This window comes from Diospyros lotus, chromosome 8 (assembly GCF_014633365.1).
Source record: "Diospyros lotus cultivar Yz01 chromosome 8, ASM1463336v1, whole genome shotgun sequence".
NCBI classification, from domain to species: Eukaryota; Viridiplantae; Streptophyta; class Magnoliopsida; order Ericales; family Ebenaceae; genus Diospyros; species Diospyros lotus.
The window spans coordinates 10,464,234-10,484,762 of NC_068345.1; the positions used below are offsets into that span (position 1 = coordinate 10,464,234).

At 39.3% G+C, this 20,529-nt stretch overlaps 1 protein-coding gene across 1 annotated transcript in view; it reads left to right on the forward strand.

Moving 5' to 3' along the window:
* Nucleotides 1-20,529, forward strand: part of LOC127807199 (LRR receptor-like serine/threonine-protein kinase EFR) — a 70,680-nt gene that overhangs the window by 14,616 nt on the left and 35,535 nt on the right. The window lies entirely within an intron of this gene.

Here is a 20,529-nt window from a genome sequence, read left to right on the forward strand (position 1 = left end):
AAGTCTATATAAGGGAAGACATGATTGGTTATTAGGATTATTGAACTTTTGGCTTGAATTCTAATAGTCTATCGACTTCAGTTCTTTCTTATCAATTGTTGTCCAAGTGTGGTGAAATTCCTAACTCTTATCTAAATGTGGTCGCCTTGCATTATCATTTAGTGGCGAGTTATCCCATTATTGTCCTTCCTTAATTAGTCAACTATCTCGTTCTTGTTAATTGATTTTTTTTTCCTTTTACTCGAATACTCTGCCTTGTTACTCGACTACCCCAGTTCCAAGCTACTCAAGTCATCCATAAACCTGCTCCATCCTTGTCCGAAAACCCCCAAAATAGGTTCACCCGATCCTTGATTAAATTTCTATTAGTACTCATTGACATCTTAATAACAATTATGTTTTTTTCATTCAGAAACCCTATTTTTCTAGGATGAGTAGCTCACAATCAGTTGATGAAAAATTCTCATGTCTACACAAAACTTATCAAATTCTACTAAAGTATACTCCTTCCTATTATCTAATCTCAAAGCCTTTATTTTGCTTCCACTCTTTGAGTCTCCACCATATCTTTGAATCTTTTGAAAACTAAGAACACATCGCCTTTACTCTTTAAAAAATAAACTCAAGTCATCCTTGTTATATCATCTATAAATAGCACAAAATACTTGTTTTGGTTGATTGATTCATTGCTCATAAGTCCACACACATCAGTATGCATCAATTTCAATTTCTCCTTCGCTTTCCATGTAGCATTTGCTGGAATTGACTGTCTATATGATTTTCCCATCTAACAAGCACCATAGACTTCATCTGATATTGAAATCTTAGGCAAATCTCTAGTTAAGACTTGAGATTTCATAGACTTTAAGGTAATAAAACTGAAATGTCCATACCTTCTATGCCATAGAAATGAATCATCCTTGCTAGCATAATTCACAATATCACATACAAAATTCCAGTTCAAAGGAAAACTTCTATCAACCATGGAAACTTTAGCAATCAAGCAATCATCAAAGTCATAAATAAAATAGAAATGACCCTTAAATGACAATGAATAACCATTAGACAGCATTTGGACTACACTAAGCAATTTTTAAACAAATAAGGTATAAAAAGCACACCATATTTGTATCTAATACCTTGTTTAGTGTAAATAGAAAATGATCCTCTCTCTTGTGCTTGAACAATCTTCCCATTTCCCAATCTCACTTTTATCTTGACTGATCTATCCAGTTTGCTAAAAATCTTTTCATCCTTGGACATGTGGCTAGTATAACCACTGTCAATATACTAGATTTTCTTATTAAAGCTTTAAGAACTTTGACTATCCATGAACAAGCTAGCTGTAACTTCTTCTTGCAAATCTGAATAGTTTGTCTATTGCTGCACTAGGTTCTTGGGGACTGGTTTAGCTTGATTTTGCAATTTTTCTCTATGTGTCCCAATTTCTTGCAGAATCTATATTCAATTTGAGGTTTTCCCGTGAACCAACAATTTTTCTCTAGGTGATTAGTTCTTTGATAGATTTTGCGAGAGGAAGGAACCTAGTTTTCTCTCTAGAATCCTTATTTATCATCACACCTTTTCGTTTTCCTACATATTCACCAACAGGTTTCTTCCCACTTTTTGCCCTCATACTTATTCTTTACTCATGAGCTTGTAACTTTGGAATTAATTCTGCAACATTCAAGATTTTGAGATAACAGGATTCTTCAATGGCTGAAATCTTAGCCTTAAATCTTACTAGCAGACTAATTACCATTTTCTCCACCACTTTTGATTCTTCAAAAGGCTCCCCATACAGCCTTATTTTATTTACAAGCTCCAAGAGTTTTGAAGCATATTCCTTTACAGTTTCACGTTCCTTCATCCTAAGCATCTCAAACTCCTTTTTAAGAGTCAACAATTTAATAATTTTGACTCTTTCACTGCCTTCAAATTCTGCCTTTTACTTATCCCATGCTTCCTTATGTGTCTCACATGCCATTACCCTGGTAAAAATTGCTTCAGATAAAGCTAAATGGATGCACATTAGAGCCCTGGGCTTTTTAGCTTTTTGTTCTTCATGTGCCTTGATTTGACTCATTGTAGGATCATGACCAAATGGAGGAGGATCTTGTGAAGGACTAGTGTGTTTGATAAAGAATAAAAGTTGAGAGAAATTCATATTTTATCGAATGAAAGAGTTGGATTTTAAATAGCCTTACATCAATTGGAATCCGAGAAAAAAGAAGCCCACGCAAAAATCTCTAGTACATGGTAAAAGTGGCAAAGGAATAGGTCAAAGTAAGAAGTTATCACTTAACAATCGGATTATTGATCACATCCTAACTACATAGCAAAAACAACTTTATATAAAAACTTTAACATCCTCCCTTAAACTGAATGCTATTAGCAATCAGTTTACTTTTGACAATGAACACACTCCCAGCAAGTTGTGCAGCTTCACAAAAACATCAAGTTTCAAAGGCTTTGTCATCACATCTGCGACTTGTTCATGAGTATTGCAATAGACTAGTTGCACAGTTCCATCTTTTGTGAGTTCACGAAGGAAATAGAAACGTACATCAATATGTTTTCTGTGTCTATGTATCACAGGATTCTTAGCAAGCTTAGTTGTTGAGTTGTTGTCGCAATAAACAATTATAGAATTGTTTTGCATATGTCCAAACTTCTCCAAAATCCTTGTCATCCAAATTGCTTAGCAAGCACATGCGGTTGCCGCTATGAATTCTGCTTCTATAGTAGGTAAAGATACTACAGGCTGCTTTTTGGATAACCAAGATATTGCACCAGAGCTCAATAGAAACACATACCTTGAAGTACTTTTCCTATCATCCAAGTCTCCTGCATAGTCACTATCTATGTATGCGACTAGGTCTTCATTTCCTTCCTTCTTGTTGAACACTCCATAGTCAACTGTCCCTTCAAGTATCTTAAGATCTTCCTTACTGCTTTTAAATGTACCTTAGTAGGATGTTCCATGTACCTACTAATGAGGCTAACAACAAACATAGCATCTGGTTGTGTAGCGGTACTATCAATTTTCATGCCATCTTCATCCTTTTGAAGCTTTTCTCCAAGAATAATTGGATTTTGGACCGGATTACTTTTGTTCATTCCAAATCTCTCCAACACTTCCATCACATACCTTTTTTGACTAATGAAAATGCCATTTGCATTACTTCAACACCAAGAAAGTACCTCATCTTTCCTAAATCAGTCATATCAAACTCAACCATCATAGACTTTTTGAATTCAACAAACATTGACTCATCATTGCCAGTAAATATGAGATCATTAACGTACAAGCTTATAATCAGAACTTTACCTCCTATACTTGTCTTGACAAACAAAGTGTGTTCGTGAGGGCACCTTTCAAAGCCTTCTTTTAAAAAATATGACTCTATGCGACTGTACCAAGCTCGTGGAGCTTGTTTCAGTCCATATAGAATCTTCTTCAACTTGTACACCTTATGCCCATTGCCCTTGATTTCATATGCACAAGGTTGTTCAACAAACACTTCCTCATTGAGTACACCATACAGAAATGCCAACTTTACATCCAATTGATAAATGGTCCATCTCTTTTGATCAGCTGCAAGTGCAAGCACCAGTAGAATTGTGTCTAATCTTGCCACAGGTGCAAAGACTTCATTATAATCCACTCCATATTGTTGAACATACCCTTTTGCCACCAGCCTTGCCTTGTATTTGTATATTTCTCCATGCTAATTGAGCTTTGTTCTGTATACCCATTTCACTCCAATTTTCTTTCCTCTAGTTGGTAAATCTGTCAACTCCCATGTGTCATTCTTCTTTATTGATTCTATTTCCAAATTCATGGCATTTCTCCATTTTCCACTCTTCATGGCTTCTTCAAAGGAAATTGGATCAACAACTGCAAACATAGCCAAGTTGGTCATGTCTTCTTCTTCAGAAAGTCCTTCTCCACTTTCATAACCCCTCATCCATACAGGTTGCTATCTGACTCTTCTATTTGAATCTGGTGAGCTCTCTTCGGTTAACTCATCTGAAGTAGAGTTCTCTATTTTTCCTTCTATTTCTTCATTGATGTCTGCTTCATTGTTTTCAATATTGACAGCTTCATCTTGTTCATCTTCGCACTCTAAGTTTATTGTAATGGTTTTCTCATGCCTTTTATCCCAATCCCAACTTCTATCTTATTCAAATACAACATCTCTACTCACGATGATCTTCTGAGAAACCGGATCATATAGTCTGTATGCCTTTGATTCTTCACTTACTCCAAGTAGAACACAACTCATACTTTTGTTATCTAGCTTTTTTCTTTTACTGTCAGGTATGTGGACATGAGACACACATCCAAAAACTCTAAAGTACTCAACTAATGGCTTTACTCCACTCCAAGCTTCTTCTGGAGTCTATTTCTCACTGCAATTGTTGGACATCGATTCAACACATGAATAGTCCAATTGACTGCCTCAGGCCAGAAAGTTTTTGGAATTTTTTTTTTCATAAAGCATGTTACAAACCATGTTCATAATGGTTATGTTCTTGCTCTCTGCTACCCTGTTCTGTTGTGGTGTATACGCAGCTATTAATTGTCTACTTATACCATTCTCCTTTGAAAAAATGACTGCGAGCCCCATGGGAGACCGAGAGATGCCAAAATCATTGCTAGGAAGAGAGCTTCAAAGGAAGAAGCGAAAGAAAAATGAACTCCCGAGGCCCCCTATTTATAGTGGTCCAAAAGAACTGAAAAGCACTGGAGTTCGTACACGATAACAAAAAATCCAAGAACGCAGTACCGACAGAGTCAGAAAAATGGGAAGAATAGTGGAAAAATTGAACAAGAGATGCATGCAAGATTTTTAGGGCAAGATATTCTTCTGCCCGGGTCTCCCAGTTAAAAGAGTAGGGAGCAATTGATATGCCTAGCAAATAGAAAATAATCTAGAGTTAAACCCAAGAAGCAGATATAGGTCAAGTATGCCTAAATGGGCCAAAGCACAACCCAAGAGTAAAGGCAACAAAGACCAAGCAAGCGGACAATAAGGCAATGGCCGAGTGGCCACCACTAGGTCCCACCACTTGGTTATAACTGAGTAGCCACTCGATCAAGAAGATCATGCAACAAGATAAGGCTCATTAAGTGATGAACAACGATAAAAAAATGAAATGAAATAACAAAGAGAAAAGAAAAAAGCCAAGGAAAGAAAGAAAGCAACATTGCTCAACAAATGACTGACTAGGCACCACTGGGTCATGATACCCGATCGTTTCCATCCTTCACCCACAAGAGCCTCTCTTGTAACCGACCGACCTTCTTAGGGTGTTTCTCAAACAGAACCTCAAAGCCTCTTTCCAAGACCCTTCCTGGGACCCACAAGAATATTTTGAGATTCCACGAAATATGCCAAGAGTATGTAGAGAATATGCTCAGAATATGCCACTTGAATAACTCGGGATGGCTACCACGTGTCCCTCGTTCCCTTCTCTATAAATAAGAGGAGCACCTCCTCTTTCAAGTACACTCACTCTGCCACTCTGACTCTAGTTCTTGCACTTAAGCATCTGAAGACTAACTTAAGCATCTGAGAGTTTGTGTGGGGACATCCACCTGCAACCCTAACTAGTTGTTTGTCTTAACAGGCCTTTTGATCATCAAGAGCCTCTCGTTCATCAAAGGTCTCTTGGTCATCAAGACCTCTCGTTCATTAAAGGTCTCTCATTCATCAGAGGTCTCCTCTTCATCAGGAGTCTCCCGTTCATCGGCAACCACTCGGTCACTAGAGGTTACCCATTCATCAGGTCTCCCGATCATTGCAACAAGACCCCTAAGTCTCTTGATCATCATTGTGCAGGAATATCAAGATCACATTTCCTTCACTATAAATTCATTGTTGTATTTTGGCAACAACAAGAGGTTTTCAAGAGATTGTACATCAGTCTCCTCACTACTTTGTCGGTTTTCAGTGATTTGGGATCTTATGCATGCCATTTGTCTTTTATTGGGGTTTTGATCAATTTCCCATTATTGTCGTTGCCTGGATACAACAATAGAATTTAGATGTCAGTGAATCATTTTCGAGTTGTCAAGGTGTTATTTCCAAAAATACAACAATTAAAATTTATGATATGAGGTCTGCTCGAGCTCGGTGTTAGGTGAAGTGAGGTTGCCGTAAGAGAATTTACCTCAAGGGAGCTTGCCCCGAGGATGTTCACCACAAGGATTTTGCTACTAGGATCTACCTCACTGCAAGGATTTGGCCATAAGGATCTTCCTCGCCGGAAGGATTTCCACAAGGATTTTCCTCCGCCACAAGGTCTTTCCGCAAGAATTTACCTTCACCACAAGGTCTTGCCTTCTCTGTCAGGTCTTGCCCCAAGATTTATCTTCACCACAAGGTCTTCCCGCAAGGATTTATCTTCACCACAAGGTCTCACCGCAAGGTTTTGTCTTCACCACAAAGTCTCATCGCAAGGTTTTAACTCATCCGTAAGGCCTCGCCGCAAGGATATTATCCTGTTGACACTCGAGAATGGGTTAGAAGGCTCACGGGAATCCTTACCCTCGACGACCATCCGGTACCTAAGTCAATATCGAATCCAGATGACTATTCACAAAAACAGTGAAAATGCAGTCAAGGTGTTAAAATTTTTCAAAATCGAAAGTCCCTTTCAATGTCCTGTAGCTGAGTATTTATAGGGCACGATTCTCAAGGATGGCTAGTGCTAACACGTGGCGATTGATGAATGAGTCTTAAGTTTCATCAAGAAGAGGGGTATTTTCTATGAAGTTGTTGCGAGCTAGCTCACAGCAAGGCTGTTGTGAGGCTGGCCCTTGTAGCCAACTTCTGCAACCTGGCCGTGAGGTAGCTCGCGGCAGGCTTTCGTTGGGCTGGCCATCACGGCCAGCCCCTGAAGTGAGGCAGCTCGCAGCCAGCCTCTGTCATGAGGCTGGTTCTCGTGGCTAACCCTTGTCGCGGGGCTGGCCCTCACGACTAGCTCGCGACTAGCCCTGTCGCGAGGCTAGCCCTTGCGGCCAGCTTCCAGCCGTGAGCCTTCATATTTTTTTTTTTTTTTAAAAATTCCTCATTTTTTCTCTTACCCATTTTTCTTGGCACAACAATTGCCCCCCACTCTTCTGTTTTGTCTTTAAACAAAATTGAAGAGTAAAATATCAACCAAATTAAGGGTATCATAGAATGCACTACCACTAGCTTAATTAGTTTTTACCTCCCGTGGTAATTTCTTCATCACCAATCATGCTTACGGCACTCTCCCATTGTGGAGTTAAGCTTTTCCTTAACTGCTTCTTTGATCGGACGCCTTCTGCTCCCCTTCACAGCCTATATTCTGTTAGTGTAGGTGCTGTAGGCCCAATCAAATTGGGCATGTTATACACTGACAATTATAGTCATGTTTATTATTTGAATAAGGAGTTGTTCAAATTCACAAGAAGTCATTCTATCAGTTTCTTATTATTATTATAATAACCAAATAAAACTAGATAGAAGTTCATATGATGTATATTGTGATTAATCTATAAAGATGTGAGATGATGCATCACAGTTTCTAGACATCATTAAACGTCCCAAGTCGTAGCAATGTCAAGAATGGATATTGACAATTACGGTAAGACTTGTATGTGCTATGCTTTTTCTAGGTGATAGCAATGGGGGTCTCACACCCATAGGCATGGGGATGTCTAGATAAGTACATAGGTGACCAATGTTAGAGAACATGTCACTGGACATGACTCGCCATGAGAATCTATTTTAGTAATATGTTGATGGAATTCTCATACGAGGTGGGTGTAACTAATCCTTGGACCTGAAGTTGTCACGGTCATCTCATAAGAAGACCGGTATGCTTTGACATCGTTTCGATGGGTCTAGACAAAGGCTGCACGTGGGTGATCGTTGGGCATATCGTGAGGCTTATGGAGATGGGTGTATAACCAAGATGGGACTCGTCTATCTCTTGATAGAGGATGATGTATCTAAGGCGCCTTTGGTGAATATTCACTTTAAATCCATGGCCATGGTGAAAGAGATCAATAAGGAGTTATTGATTTACTTTCTAATTAAGTGAAGATATCTGGAAGACCAAAAAAAACTCATGTGATCGTTATTAAGCAACACATCGCCATACTTGAGATCACATAAGATACATTGACGAGAGAATCGAATTACATGGTAACCATGCTTGTGAAAGGTTATTTGCGGATTATGAATCCTTCTAAATAATTGGGTAGGCACGATACCTAGCTAGAGGCCAATCTTGTCTTATGTGTTTGTACCGACACATTGCCAATATATTCGGAAGCCTAATGAGTCATACACAATAGGCACGGTCCCTAACTTAAACTAGGAGAGTGGACATATGGTTAAGTGAGACACTTCGGCAAGAAGTTGTGCTGTCGTAGGTTCTCACGGAAAAAGAACAAATAAACGTAATGACATCAATATGACGAGGAGTCGTCATAATGGAAAGAGTTTCCTAAAATGGCAATTGATTAAATTATGAAGGAGTTTCTAATTTAATAATTTTCTATTTGTTGGAGTGACAAATAAGAAATAAAATATATTTGGGCTTAAGTTAATATTTGGACTAAATTGGATTTGAGCCAAATATTAAAATAAATATTATATTTGGACTAAATTAGATTTGGGCCAAATATTAAATAAAATATATTTGGGCTAGAATTAGATTTGAGCCACGATATTTTATTTAAACCTATCATTGGATTTAGACCACTTAATTATATTTCTAGTTGGATTAGGATAAGCCCACTTAAGATTCTAATTGAATTAGAATTAATGGGCTAACCCAATCCATTAGGGTTTGAGAAACCCTAGCATATTTCTTTATAAATATCCCTTTATGGGTTGCCCAAAATAGATGAGAGTTTTTGGTGTAGTTTTCAAGAGTTGAAAAACGTATTGTCGTTCACTCTTCCCCGTTTCTTTTGGCTTCAATATGAAACGAGAGCGTTCTTTTTTTGTCCATACACAAACCGCGCAAAGGAGAATGAGCTAACACTCCTATTCCACTCTCATTGCCAATGAAAGCGTGCCGTGTATCACGAGTTAGAGGCCGGACACTTAGACGGCTTGAATTCGCGAACGACTCAATAATCTAAAGGTTATATTTATTTATTTGTATGTGAATGATTTGATTTCGACGTTGATCCAATCACTAGGATCGGGGTAAGGTTCAAAATTTTTTGAACTACGCTGCTTGCTCCGTAGCGATCTTACTATACTTTCATATTCAAGAACCATTCATCACGAGGAATGAACGTTGCGTCCCCGATTTAAATCATGGAACCCTTTTTGTGATCTTGAGCTCTCCCAATGTTCTTGCTCAGGGGGGTATCTCATCGTCAAGCCTTCATGAGACGTTTTGAGGGAAAACACGTATTCCACGAGTGGAGAACCTTTTGGGGACGTCTGCCTTCCTCTTACGTGCTCATCTACCTTAGGCAATCTAGGTTTGGCCCCAGGTTTGGCATGAGATTCTTGTCAAGCATACGAGTCTGTTGAAGGCTAGGCGCCAGATCAGCCAAAGAGTTGAGTCTATCTTGGGAGTATAGCACCAGACTCATTCAAGGATCCAGGTGAGCTTGCGGGCCTAGGCTTCAGAGCATCCGGTGATCCCGGGAGGGATCTCAGCACACTAGCTATTGCATCCTCCATGTTCATTTTTTAGGGTTGGTTTGCCTCGGGGAATCTGGGTTTGGCCAGTAGTCCGGCGTAGGATTCCTACCAGTCATCCAAGTTTATCATGAGACCTAGGCGCTAGATCAACCAAGGAGTTGGGTCTAGCTAAAAAGGCATAGCACTGAACTCAAACGAGGGATCTAGGTGAGTCTGCGGGAATAGGCATCGAATCTTCTGGTGATCCCTGGCCAGCTCGTGGTCATCGGCACCAGATCGCCACTAAGCGACTTGACCTTCAGGAGAAAGCTCATGTCAGAGCTGTCATGTGGCGGCTTCACCTCTTTCCCGCCTTTCTAAGGCCAGTCTACCTCAGGGAATCTGGGTTTGGCTAGTGGTCAGGCGCAAGATTCTTGCCAGAGATTCGAGTTTGCTGGGAGGCCTAAGCGCTAGATCAACCAAGGAGTCGGGTATAGCCAAAAGGCATAGCACCAAACTCAAATGAGGGATCCGGGTGAGCCTGCGGGCATAGGCATTGGATCTTCCTGTGTATCAAACTGGTTCATGGTCATCGGAACTAGATTGCCACTAGGCGACTTGACCTTCGGGAGCGGGCTGTGCTTGAGCCACCGTACCTGCAACACATTCTATGACACATACAAATAATTTGGGCCCATGGAGATTTTACATGATTTGGCTTATAATTTTTCCTACTCCACGGGAATACAGGGGGTATATTCTTTTATTTATTGGGGGATGTTATTACAATGAAAAATTAAAGACAATCTCGGCTCCCAACCAGATCAAGCAACGCTTCTGGTGACAAGCTCAGCTCTACGTCTCCTGCTTTGTCCCTTTCTTGGAGTTAATGACTGGTGAAGCTGGGAAGTACCTCTTGAGTTGCACGGTGTTCCAAGTTCTTCCTATCGCCTCACCTCGTAGCGTATGTACTATGCACATGTCGGGGCCCAACATCTTCTGAATTCTATAGGGTCTTTCGCAATTCAAGTTGGGTTTCCCTTCCTCTTTTATTACCTTCTCATGCGTCCAAAATTCCATTTGGACGATAAACTATTCTACTCGATCAAATAATTCAGCCATAGAATCTAGCTCGGAGAAGGCTAGGGATCTTCTAAGCAGAGCATATGTAGTTCCGTCAAGCAGGGCTGACGCTGTCAATCCGATTGGGAGATCCCTTACTTTCTATGCTGTGACTCTAAATCGCTTGATATATTGCTTTAGGGATTCATTAGGCTTCTGCTACAAGCTCATCAAATGTATAGCACTCTTATTCTTCGGGAGGTAGACAGAGAATACATTTAAGAATTCTTTCTTCAACTATTTGAATGATCATATATGCCATGCTGGTAATTCAGTAAACCATTGTTGAGCCTGTCCTGCTAGGGAGAGCAGGAAAGCTCTGCACCTAGTGACCTTTTTCCATCCACGTAACATAGCCACTACAACGAAGTGTTGTAGGTGCTTCTCTAGGTCCTCTTTTCTCAAGTATATTGAAAGTTGGGCAGTTTAAACCTTGATAGCACTAGTTGCCTTTAGAGTTCCTTAGACAGAGGAAACCCCTTTGGGGGCGTTTCCTTTGGCACCATCATTACCTGTTTCTGCTCCAACACCTCTTTTATGAGATGTTTAATGTTAGACGCCTTGAGTGTTTCCTGTTCTACTTCATTTTTGCAAGGAGGTGGGATATAAGGAGCTCTTGAGTGGGTGTTTTTTGTTGTCTCTTTATACATGGGAGCTTTCCTTGCCCTCATGTCATGTTCCCTTCTCGAGTCTGTCATTTCTAGGACTTGGTTATTCGACCCTGGAGTTTCGATTCTTATCCCTTACTGTGTGATCCTTGGAGGGGTGTCTAGGGATCTCCAGTGTTCTCCCTCGCATCAGTTTGTCCCATGTGGGGAATACTGATGTCTGGCATTAGTTTATGTAGCAAAGTAGTGATTCCCTGTAGTCTTCTCATATTCTCTTCATTGTTCATCCTGAGTTCATCATTCTGTTGTTTTAGCTCTTAAAAATTCTTCTGCAATTGTTCATAAACTGAGAGTAAGACTGTGGGTAGAGCTATCCTCGTGGGTCCTGGAGGTATTAAAGTCACTATGAGGTTTCTATTTGGAATTAAAGACTATCCAAAGGAATGTTGTTCCTGACCAGCGGGCGCTGCAGGTAGGACTTACTTCCCTCACCCTGTCGCATATCTCCTCAATCCAACTACCTGTACTTCTCCTTGTTCTGAATGCTCCATGCTCCCCCCCTCACGTCCGGTGGTCTGGTTGCCTTTGAGCATAGGAAAGTTTTCTGAACGCACTTCGTTGTCTAGATGATCTTCCAAAAGTCCAAGTACCATAAAATGCTCCTGGCTGGGGTCTTTTGTCCTAGTACGAGAGCTCTTTCGGGTAGGGTTAAGCGGGTTTTTCAAACCAGTTGATCTTATCCCCCTCGACATCTTGTGTTAAAATTGGCTTTTAGTTGCGTTTCCCATAGACATCACTAAATTGTTGTTGCCAAAAATACAACAATAAAAATTTATGATGTGGGGTCCGCTTGAGCTCGGTGTCGGGTGAAGTGAGGTTGCCCTGAGAGAAGTTGCCTCAAGGGAGCTTGCCCCATGGATGTTTTCCACAAGGATTTTACCGCTAGGATCTGCCTCACTATAAGGATTTGGCCACAAGGATCTTTCTCATCACAAGGATTGTCACAAGAATTTTCCTCTGCCATAAAGTCTCACCGCAAGGATTTACCTTTGCCACAAGGTCTCGCTGCAAGGTTTTGCCTTCATTGCAAAAATTTATCTTCACCACAAGGTCTTGTAGTAAGAATTTACCTCTGCCACAAGGTCTCGCCGCAAGGATTTGTCTTCATCACAAGGTCTCGCTGCAAGGTTTTGTCCTATTGACACTCAAAAATGGGTTAGAAGGCTCGCGGGAATCCTCTCCCACGATGACCCTCCGAGGCCTAAGTTAGTATCGAATCCAGATGACTATTCATGAAAATGGTGAAAATGCAGTCAAGGTGTCAAAATTTTACCAAAATCGAAAGTCCCCTTCAATGTCCTATAGCTGGGTATTTACAAGACATGATTCTCAAGGATGGTTGGTGCTGACACGTGGTGATTTCTAAATGGGGCTTAAGTTTCATCGAGAGAGGGGAATTTGCCATGAAGTTGTCGCGAGGTAGGTCGCGGCAAGGCTGCCACGAGGCTAGCCCACGTGGCCAGCTCCTACTGCCTAGCCGCGAGGCAGCTCGTAGCAGGCTACCGCGAGGCTGGCCTTCGCGACTAGCTTCCAACCGTGAGCCTTCATATTTTTTATTTTTATTTTTTTTAAAATTCCTTATTTTTTCTCTTACCCGTTTTCCCTGGCACAACACAAGGCACTTTGAAAGAGAAGATAATCAGAAGGCGCAAGTATTCCCTGCACAAACCCTTCGATGTTTAAGTCAAACTCGTTGAAAATCAAAAGAACTTATAGAGAGTTTTATGTGGTATTTTTCACATACCTAAAGCAAAGATGTCACCTTTTATTTATAAATGTGGTGGGTGATTGGTGGCAGAGTATATGGCCATCTCGAAATTAGCTTTTCAAACTTTTAGGGAGAATATTACGGAGGTAATGGTTTGCATGTTTGCTTTGGGAATACCATATGGGAGAAGTATCCTAGGGGATGAATTTTCACGTTCTGACCAAAAAGGGTCTCCTAGGAAAGTTTGACTTTCGGGCCATCTCCTAGGCCTTTTGTGGCTTTCCCTCTTTGTTTTATCCATTATATTTGGGACTTTTTTCAAAAATGGACCTTGGTTCAATCATGGGTCTTAACCCATTACACATCAATAGTAATGGCAACAATGGCTCTCTCTTTCTCTATCCCTTATCAAAACCATTTATTACAAGATTATTCCCAACAAAGACTAGGTCTCATCATAATGATTATTGGGAATGAACCCATCACTAGGTTGTTGGAAGGAACCCAATGATCTAGATTCCTCCAATTGATTATCTTTCTTCAAGTTACTCTATTTGAACTTCCAACTATTCAAAGGATAAAAATCCTCAAAACCACAAAAAGAACTCCAAGGCAAAATCTTTGTTCCTTTTCTTGCGAAAATCCACCATTAAAAGTCCATTCTTTTGATTTCACAAACTCCCAATAGAAGGCATTAATCAAGTTCTTAAGTAATTTGTTAATCCCAATATGTTGTCTTCTAGCAATTTTAATTATGATATGGATTCCTCTTTTAACCCAAACCATCTAATAAATAGCATAACCTAGTTTTGGTTTTCTTTATTGTGCAAGGAACCCAGATCAAATCTCAGTTGTCTTCCTCCCTTTTTTCCTTTCTCTCACTCATTCTCTCTCTCTCTCTTCCTTTCTCACTTTCTTTCCTCCTTTCAATTCTCCCATCATTGGGGAACCTTAGTGATGGTTGGGGTTTCATTTGTTAAACCCCAACATTGTTGACCGCCATTGGTAATATCATTTTGAATGAGATTGGAAAGAGAAAGTGAGGTGAGATAAGAGAGAAATTTGTGTAGAATGGTCATTTTATCTTGTTTTCTTAACAACAATGGAGGACTTTGTAATTTTTTAAAATATAGAGGAGGTTCTATCCATTATAACAAGGAAGGTTTGTGTAACTTACCAATATAATTTAAACACATGTAGTGTCTCCCCCCAATTCCGGAGGCCATGACCGATACTATCCCTTAAGAAGTCGTAGACTCCAATAGGGAACAGTGAGCTTTACAATATACCATTTACCATCAATTATTTTAAACATTCCAAATTAACTACAAAAGTTACCATATTTTATTTTGAAATTTAAGTGCCCACTAACTCATAGTCATCATTTGGTTACATTGTTCAAAATTAATTTGAACACAAAAGAAAGGAACATTAATTTTTCCATACACAAGTTTAGTGAAGTATGTTGAACGTGCTGTAGTTCAGAGCATGTCTAGGGTATATGAAGTTAGAATCGCCTACCACGATCTTTACTGTCAGAGTCAATGCTAACTTACAAATCTAAAAATGTTAAGGGATAAGTCTACCATTAACTTAGTGAGGGGTAAAAAGTATTATAATTTGGGGGGGGGGGGTTATAGAATCAATGCATTAAAGATAAATCATCATGCCATGTCATGCCAAGTAGTAATTAAGACAATTTAGAAGATGACAAATAAACACGAACATTTAGGAGTAAACAAGTTAAAACTAGAATTTTCATATTCAATTATCGTAAGAGCAAAATGACTCTCACCCATACTTTGGAAGAACCACTCTCGCCTATTTTGAACATGATGGCGGAGCCTCTCACGCCAACAAAGCCAGACCAACTCTCACCCTTATGTATACATGGTGCACCAATAGCTAACTTTTACTATTGTTAGCAATACAGGGTTCTAACTAGTTACTCCCTTTAAGACACATTTTTTGCTACCATTTAGTATTAGAGGTGTCACATGTAGAGTACCAGCTATAAGTATCAATATGCACAAATCAAGGAAACATGGATTATACTTTTCCAATTCCAAATTAAAGGAAATGGAATCAAATACAAGTGTAACATGCACAAATCAGACAACATGGATTCTATTTTCACCAAATGCAATTTAAAGAAATGTCATTGTGATAGTATATCAAAAATACAAGGATGATTAACAATATGGATACAACAAATGCCACTATAATACAAATTACCCACTCATAGTGTTATATTAGATTTGAAATTTTTCTCAGTTGTTTCTTGGCTAGGTTGAATCAAAATTACCTAACAAAATATTTAAATTAACATGAGAATTGACTCAAAAAAAGGTACAAGTACTAAAATGTTCCCAATGATCTAAAACGTGTATCTTAACTGACTAACAGACCATGGATGGAACGAGTGCAAAGAGAAATAAGGCAAGGCGATTATAATTCTAACATTGGACTTTCAAGAAAATTGGTTGGGTTTTAATGAAACATGAGGATTAAGCTTTCTCAATTAAATTTTGAATTTTTTAAAATAAACTTGGGCCCGATCAAATTGAGCTTGACCCAAATTGGGTTTGATTTAGCTACCAATTAAAATAGGAATTGGGTAACTATTGAATTTCGTTAACCAAGGGTAATATACATCTATTTAGGAAGTAATTAATCTAGGGATATGATAAGCTAATCTAAATAAATAAAAAAATTAGACAAAAAGGAATATCATATGCTAATCTCAATAATATGTATTAAATTAGAAATTGGATAACCATTGGAATTGGCTATCCCAATTATCTTTTATCAATTTGGGCATTAAATAAATTTGGATTGAATTAAATTAGAAATTGGATAACCACTGGAATTGTCTATCGCAATTATCCTTTGTCAATTTGGGATTTCAATAAATCTGGAATAACCTGGAGCAAATAAGGTGTAGCCTATCCATGGATTAGATTAGGCGTGCCCCCAGCAACCAAACATCCTAAATTAATTTTAGGGTTTGGAAGTCTGGCAGGCAAGGTGTGCGCGTGGGTGCGTGAGTGTGGAGGGGTGAAGGGGGGGAGGGGATGTTGGCTGGCAACGATGGCTTTTAACCAATGTCGTCAGAGCCACCCAATCTTAGCTAATTGTTGTTTGGGACTAGGGTTAATCGTGAAGAAGAAGAAAAAGAAGACGAAACAGAAGAAGAAGCAAGATCAAATATGGCATTCGAGTGTCCAAGACAATACCGAACTGAGGGGAAGCAAAAGGGATTCAAAGCCACAAACCAAGATACCAACAGTCTTGGCCATGGTGACATCCCATCCTAGAATTAAAATGGACCAACATAGCGGGACATGAATTAAAAATAAACTTGGGTTTGATAAAATTAGGATTGACCCAAATTGGTTTGATTTAACTACCAATTATAATAAGAATTGGATAACTATTGAATTTGATTAACAAGGGTAATTCTATTTAGAACATAATTAAACTAAGGATATCATCAACTAATCTAAATAAATCAAAAATTAGACAAAAAGGAATATGATAGGTTAATCTCAATAATATGCATTAAATTAGAAATTAAATAACCATTTGAATTGGTTATTCTAATTATTCTTTATCAATTTGGACATTAAATAAATCTAGATTGAATTAAATCAGAAATTGAATAACTATTGGAATTGGCTATCCCAATTATCCTTTGTCAATTTGGGATTTCAATAAATCTAGAATAACCTAGAGCACATCAGGTGTAGCCTATCCATGGATTGGATTTGGCTTTCACCCAGCAACCAAACACCCTAAATTAATTTTTGGGGTTTGGAAGTTTGGCAGCCAAGGTGTGCGCGTGGGTGCATGAGTGTTGGGGGGGGGGGGGGGGGGGGGAGGATTTGGCCGGCGGCGATGGCTTCCGACCACTGTCGTCGGAGCAGCCCAGCCTTGGCCAATTGTTGTTTGGGGCTAGGGTTCATCGCGAGGAAGAAGAAGAAGAAGAAGAAGAAGAAGAAGCAAGATCGGATATGGCATCCGAGAGTCCAAGACAAGATAGAACCGAAAGGGAGCAAAGGGGATTCAAAGCCACGAACCAAGATACCAACAATCTTGGCCATGGCGACACCCTATCCCAGAATTAAAAATCGACGGACATGGCGGCACAAGGCTGTTCTTACCTACGATTCTCGGCCACCTACTACACCGAAGAAGAAGTCAAGCGAGAGAGAGAGAGAGAGAGAGAACGAGAAAGAATAGAAGATCGCAAAAGAGAGAGAGCGAGAAGAGAGAGGGTCGGCTGGTGCCGAAGACGTATAAATCTGCATGGGGGAGTTGTCATCGCTGCCATGGAAGGAAAGGGTGCTTGACTAAAGCAATCTTGGCATGGTGACCGTGAATGGAGGATGAGAAGACGGAAAGCTTGATCCATGCCTCTTAAGGAATGAATCAGCGATCGTTGCAGAGAAGAGGAAGGGACCTTGGAGCCCAGTGGCTCTCTTTGCCACATGGGCTTAGGCTCCCCTTGGGCCTTCTCAAGATTAAGGCCCAGAAGTCGGCCTTACTTGTAGAGTTAGATTGGGCAAGGCATGTGAATGTAATCAGGGTCATTTCTGTTCCTTGGCATGAACTAGTCAAAGACTGTTAACCTTGTTTTAATAGCAATTAGGAGTTATACGAGGCAATATCATTATCTTTCTCTCTTTCAAACCTATGAATCTCATAACAGACAACCACATGAGAAAACAAATATCACACTGCTCATATTTGAAACTTCAGTACTCAATACAAAAGTCATTCCCACAAAGTTATCATTTTATATAGTTATCTTGATTTGTTAATGTTACGAAATTGAATAGAAAACAAATTAACAATCAAACCAATCAATCACACATGAACACATAATTTAACATAAAAAATTCAAATTGGAAAAAACTATGAGCAAAAAAAAAAAATATATCACTAATCAAATATTGATAAGACAAAAGTGATATTAGTACACATATTCTGTGTTTTATTTCATGTGACCTGTACGTCTATTTATAGATCTAAAATCATTTATAGATAAACACAAGAAATCATATATTGGTCAGAAGATGATGCACAAGGATATTCCTTCGTATTAGAAAAATCTCACATAAAATCGAATTTGACAATCTTATAATCACAGTGAAATTTGAATATTTGAGTCATGCTATTTGTACAGAACATATATTACAGAAATATTTACAGAAGAGTCAAAATATCCATTTTGCCCCTACAATTAATGACCCAAATGCCCAAAGCATTTCTCTCTCCTTGTCTCTCTCTCGCTCTTCCTCTTACACCATCGGCCCCAGCGGCGACGGCAGTGGCAGCGGCAGCGGCGAGGCGAGGCGGCAAGGCGGCGGAAGTTGCAGCGGCGAGGCGAGGTGAGGTGGCTGAGGCAAGGCGGTGACGGGTAAGGTTGCAGCGGCGAGGGAAGGGGGGAGAGGGAGAAGGGGATGAGCAGGGATCAATATATCGTGAAATATCGCGATATTTTGATGTCAAAATATCGCGATATATCATCCTGTAAATATTCTGTAAAACTTTTTTCCTGTACAAATAGCATTTTTCTCGAATATATAGTCACGGTCAAATTAGAAAACTCAATCACAAATAAAAAAGGATTTTGAGTCATAATTATGACAACTAATATATGTATCTAATATTTTTTTTTATCTTCATTGTATATAAGATATATATTTACCTAATTATTTGTTATATGTTTAGGTAAATGTATATTACCTATTGGTCTATGTCTATGTGATAGAAGTTGTTTACCTAATATGTATATTACCTAATTAACTTGTTTCTTCAATCGAAGTTTGGAAGGGAAATGGTGAAGTACCCACACCCATTGGATAGGTAATCCTTTTTCACCTGATAAAGAGTACCTAAATTTAGGTTTATTCTGCTCTATTCTCTTATACATTTCCTCAATAAGAGCACCTGAAAAGACTGGATTTTTTTTTTCGTTTCTTGATTATTCATTTATTTTTGGGTGCTTTTCCAATGGATTTGGGTTGAATTGAATGAGTGGCGGGTATTTTCAAGTCTATATCAACTAAACTATTTTATATATTCATCTGTATTTTTTATTCATTCTGTGGACCTTGCTTGTATTGCATGAGGATAATCCATGGAAAGAAACAAAGGGTGAAGTGTTAAGTTACCTTTACTATGTTGTAAAAATAACACTGAATAGAGTAGGGCCGTAATTAATAATTTAAAATAATAATAATAATAATAATAATAATTGTAACATCCCGCTCGAGCGATAGGAAGAATCGGAACAACTTACCCCGATAGGTCTACGCGAACTTCCCAGGGGGGTCACCCATCCCTGGATTACCCCAAGTCAAGCACGCTTAACTTGGGAGTTCTTTGTCAACATTCAGCTTAAAAGGTATCTAACTGGTGTTGTTTCCTTTCTTACACTATCCTCAATATATTCTAATTTTCTCTGGGCCCTCGGGGTATTACATTCTCCCCCCCCCTTAAGCACATGACGTCCTCGTCATGCGACCTTACAACTGGTCCCAGACCTTCTCCCCTTGGGGGCTGCCATCCTAGAAGCCTGCTAGAAGCCGCTCCTTGTACAGGCCCTCGAGCCCCGGCGCCACTCCCCGCCCTCATCGGACCGCTTTCGCCAAGGGTCGGCTCTGATACCATTTGTAACATCCCGCTCGAGCGATAGGAAGAACCGGAACAACTTACCCCGATAGGCCTACGCGAACTTCCCAGGGGGGTCACCCATCCCTGGATTACCCCAAGTCAAGCACGCTTAACTTGGGAATTCTTTGCCAACATTCAGCTCAAAAGGTATCCAACTGGTGTTGTTTCCTTTCTTACACTATTCTCGATATATTCTAATTTTCTCTGGGCCCTCGGGATATTACAATAATAATAATAATAAATTAGGCACACAGATTATGTAAAAAACTCCTAAACAAATTTAAGATAAAAATTATGAACAAGAACAGAAAAATTTATTATAAAAAATAATAAGAATTATAATTTTTTCTTAAAATTATAAGGATATAACAACAATAATATTTTTTAAAAATACTTTTAATAATTCTAATTCTTTATTTTTTCCTGTAAAAATGAAATATGAGTTGGGAGGCCAATTTACGTGTTATGTTAAAAACACGTTGGCGCCGCATGTCTTCCCTTTATTATATAAATTCTATAGCTTGAGTTCTCAATATCGATCTGACTGCTGCAAAAGTAAACATTGCAACTACCGTTTGAAATTAAACACTGCGGTGGTTGCTTTTAATTATTCTTCTTTGTCTTCTTTCAAATTTTTCAAAAGAAAGGCTGCACCTCCTTTTACACACATCTCAGCGCAACATACATCAACTGTACTGTAGCACCATGTTGTGGGACTAGA